The sequence below is a fragment of the Schistocerca nitens genome, chromosome 6 (genome assembly GCF_023898315.1).
Source record: "Schistocerca nitens isolate TAMUIC-IGC-003100 chromosome 6, iqSchNite1.1, whole genome shotgun sequence".
NCBI classification, from domain to species: domain Eukaryota; kingdom Metazoa; phylum Arthropoda; class Insecta; order Orthoptera; family Acrididae; genus Schistocerca; species Schistocerca nitens.
In genome coordinates, this window is record NC_064619.1 from 135,058,422 (window position 1) to 135,062,860 (window position 4,439).

Genomic DNA, 4,439 nt, shown 5'->3' on the forward strand with positions numbered 1-4,439 from the left:
TAATTTTTTCCTACGCTTTGTGACACGTGTTTCTTTACTCCTATTTGTGCTCCACTACGTGATGGTTACGCAGTATATCAACAATGCGTGCGTCCTCTAAATCTTTTAACGCAATGTCAGTCTGCGCCGTTGCATGCATTCTCCTGCCATCTTTGAGAGAGAACGAGAACTCGGCGTAGTTCTCGTTGCTAGTGCCATCTGTTCCTCTCATTATGAGTTAGTTCCGCGGCACTTGCAAATCGATATTGTTCGCTCTCAAAAGCATGTTTTCTCGTTCCTAGATGAACGTTTCATAATAGTAACTGTACGAATTGGACAGTAAAACACGACGTAAAAGTAGCTTCGTGGCTGATAATATGTCGCTCATCCGAAAAATATCGTGTGAAATTTATCTCATGTACTCCGTTTTATTTCAATAATATTTTTGGTTAAGCATGTAATATTTTCCTTAGGTTGTATCTCATTCACAATGAATATGAGCGTTCTGAAAACTGCATCTACATGTAATTTACGGTACTGCCATCGGGAAGCTAAAGTAATATATTTGCAACTTGATTAGTTTTTATAGTACGCAGATCGTTATGTATTTCACTGAGGACAAGTACTTCATAAATTACAATACAGGAAGTAATTGGAAATACATCATTATCCTTTGATTCGAGGATAGAGATAACTCATTTCCGTATGTCTAGCTGCCGTGATAACATATTAGCCTCGGCTTACTTTGCCGAATTATTTACATCAACTGAATTTCCCTTTTCGCTAGGCTTAATGTTAAAATGCTTTGTCTTTAATGACTTCAAAAGGTACGACGTGTCTCTCGTAAGAAAGAGAGAGTAGGCTGCAGGTTCCATTGGCGGCAACGTAGAAAAGGTTAGTTCGCGTCAGAGTTTGAGGTAAAATACTGTTCAGCATTACGCTAAAAATATGAGATGGATACATTTGACTGTAGATCACCACATTTTCATGGGACGAAATGCAGTACGGAGTGAAACTGCAATCAACAGAGGATGTACGACAGGTAGCGCTTATACGTACACTTAATTTTGGATTCATCATTATTAGACGGGGGTGGTGTCTTCAATTGCGCCAATAGTTGAGTTTTTCTTTTGTGCCCATACACGGATGAAAGTCAACTGGTTACGCCTCTGTTGTACATGACAGCGTTTAAAATTTTGTACTCCCTACAGCTTTTTCGGCTCACTGCGACATCTGACAAAAATTAATTTTAACTTGAAGTCACTACCCACACAGCTAATAACAATACTCTAGATGTAATTGTTAAAGCCAGAGATGCGAGAAAAAGAAACGCACATGAGTATGACAGTGTTTCTACAGAAATTTTTGAAGCTGGAGTAAAAGTAACGCAAAATACACTTGCAAATTTATTAAAGAATGTCCGCGAAAGAAGAAAATCCCCAAAACCGAAAGCAGAGAATTGGGGAAAATGAGTCAAAATTTAGTTTTTTGCTATTGATTAGAGCTTCTCGAGAAATATACTTATGACCTCAGATTACTTTTGCCAGAAATCCTAACACGTATGCACACAGCCTTTGTTTTTTTTTTGTATTAGTTGCTGCCTTTTTGCAATACTCTTTAACAGTGAACATTCGATTCAACTCGTGATACCAATAACAACACTCATTCGACTGATCACACACACATTTTTTGCGCTGCCCTGTTGAAGATTGTTCTGCTGCGACCTGATTGCAATGGTTAACCCGGAATAGGGTTTTGCCTTCTTAATGTAGCTGCATTCAAACAGGCGTTCTTATGCACTCATCTCTGTTGCTCGTTCGGTTAAATGTGTGTGTGTGTGTTTGTGTGTGTGCGTGTGCGTGCGTGCGTGTGAGAGTACTCGGTTCATTTAACAGTCGTGCTAGTTTATTGTTAACAAATACCAGACCGCCCACAGCGCAACACCCTGGTTCCCGGGTTCGATTCCCGGCGGGGTGAGGGATTTTCTCTGCCTCGTGATGACTGGGTGTAGTGTGCTGTCCTTAGGTTAGTTAGGTTTAAGTAGTTCTAAGTTCTAGGGGACTGATGACCATAGATGTTAAGTCCCATAGTGCTCAGAGCCTTTTTTTGAACAGCGCAACAGAACGGACAGATCAACTGATATGATAGCTCGCACAGATCATCGTGTTAAGTTTTTGTTTTTCAGATTTATTAGATCCATAAGAGAAACTGATAAATTAGTGCATGTTTCCTGTATTTCTTCACGTAAGCTGTAATAATGTTTGACCGAGCGGTTCTAGGCGCTACAGTCTGGAACCGTGCGACCGCTACGGCCGCAGGTTCGAATCCTGCCTCGGGCATGGATGTGTGTGATGTCCTTGTGTTAGTTAGGTTTCAGTAGTTCTAAGTTCTAGGGGACTGATGACCTCAGAAGTTGAGTCCCATAGTGCTCAGAGCCATTTGAACCATTTTTGTAATAATGTTTGCTATTAATTTCGGAGCAACATAAGCTATGATAAAAAAATCTATCATCAAAAAATCGAATAAGGCTGCGTTTAATTCAATACTCTGAGTGAGGAAGGCGGCAACTGTCGCCTATTCTATTAGAATCCGTCGTCTGCCACGATATTAGGGTCCAATAACGACTATGATCCAAACAAACCAGAACATCACGAAGGTCTACTATATCTGCCCTTTTTTTATCTGCGCTTGACATACATTTTCTGTAATCGATTTAATTTAATTTTTTTTTTTTTTTTAGCTCTGCCTATGCATCCATCTCAGCAGTGGAATGTCAATTATGACGATGCGAGCGTAAGGATAACACAGCACCCAATCCCCAATCCGAGAAAGCCGCAACCTAGGCCGGGAATCGAACAGGGCCCCTTCGGTTAGCAAACTGCCGCACTGACTGCGTAGCTGCCGGGGCGGACTATTCGATTTAATAAAATAGATATGCGATCTAATTTGGGGAAAAAGGGAAAATAAAAACAGTACTCTTGTGCAGACCTTGCAGCCCACTTGCGTTCTGGATTTTTCTGTATGCAGTTATCTTCGACTTCGAGCCCCCGTAATTGTCACGAAACACTGCTTAAATCGTGTGTTCGTTACGACCTTCCGCCTCTTCTAAATGACGAGGCCATGACGTTGCGCGCTCTCTAGCACAAACACGAAATACCTTTTCCTCACCTTCTGAAACAAGCACTGCCATCTGTCGACGAAATGGAGAACCTATTGAGTACTACCCCCTTTCCATACCGTCTGAAGCTAGCAGTGCCATCTGTTGACGAAATGGAGAACCTATTGAGTACTACGGTTGCGTCTAATCACAAAATTACAGGCCTTGTGATCTAGGAATGTACTTACTTCGACAGCACATACACTAAAATTGGAACGATACAGTGAAGATTGGCACTGCCTGTGCGCGAGGATGGCACGAAAAATCGTGAAGCATTCCACATTTTTAAAACGTAAGAAACAAAGAAAATAAAACAAAACAGAAAAAAAAGAGAAAATAAAAAAAAAACAGAAAAAATACGAAAATGATATTAAAAACGGTGTAAAGGCACGTGCCTGGAAACCAAATGGGCGCAGGTTCGAATTCCGGTCGAACCAAAGATTTTTTTCTATCTTCAGTAGGATTACTAGGATCAGTGGCGTCCAATTGACAGACTTGTCAGGGCGTTGAGCCAAACAAAATTATTATTATTATTAATTATTATTATTACAACAATACCCACCTCCGCAGCCGCCTTAGCTAAGGCTCGCCAGCACGTTAGCGCTCAATTCGAAGTAGCCTGTTCGAATCCAAGCGGTAAAAGGACTCATCACTACCTGTGACGTAACGAACTAACGGTCAGTTAATAGCTCCGATAATTCTATACAAGGGGTCGGGAGGAAGGTATAACTCAGGTGAGGAAACGTGGAGCAAAACCCCTGTAGCAAACATATGGTATTTCACCTGCGCGTGTGTCACGGGGTATCTTAAGGCAGAGGTTTCACGTTATAACCAGATACCGCAGCCACTGAGGGCAACAATGAATCAGGAGCGGACAGTTAAACCGTGTTCTCTTTTTCTTTCGCACCTGGGCAGTTGGCCCTGAACTTAAATAAATGTAACATACTGCGCATACCTACAACAAGAAATCCACAACTACACTAATGATGACAAACTGATGGAAACATTAACCATCGTAAAATACCTAGAGTAACTATGCGGTTTGACCTTAAGTGGAGTGACCACATAAAACAAATAGTAAGAAAAGTAGATGCCGTACTGAAATTCGTAGGAAGAATCTTAAGGAAATGTAATTCATCCACTAAAGAAGTGGCTTACAAGGAACTTGTTCAACCAATTCTTGAGTATTGTTCATAAGTCTGGAGCCCTTACCAGGTGACTGATAGAAGAGATACAGGAGATCCAACGAAGAGCGGCGCGTTTCGTCACGGGACTGTTTAGTCGGCGCGATGCAATACAGACT

The 4,439-nt window shown here is 41.4% G+C and overlaps 1 non-coding gene across 1 annotated transcript; it reads left to right on the top strand.

Annotated features, from left to right (window-relative positions):
* Nucleotides 1–3,316: 3,316 nt before the first annotated feature.
* Nucleotides 3,317–3,423, top strand: LOC126191746 (U6 spliceosomal RNA). The gene has a single exon (XR_007538464.1). It is a non-coding gene; the product is annotated as a U6 spliceosomal RNA (small nuclear RNA).
* The last annotated feature ends 1,016 nt before the right edge of the window (nucleotides 3,424–4,439 follow it).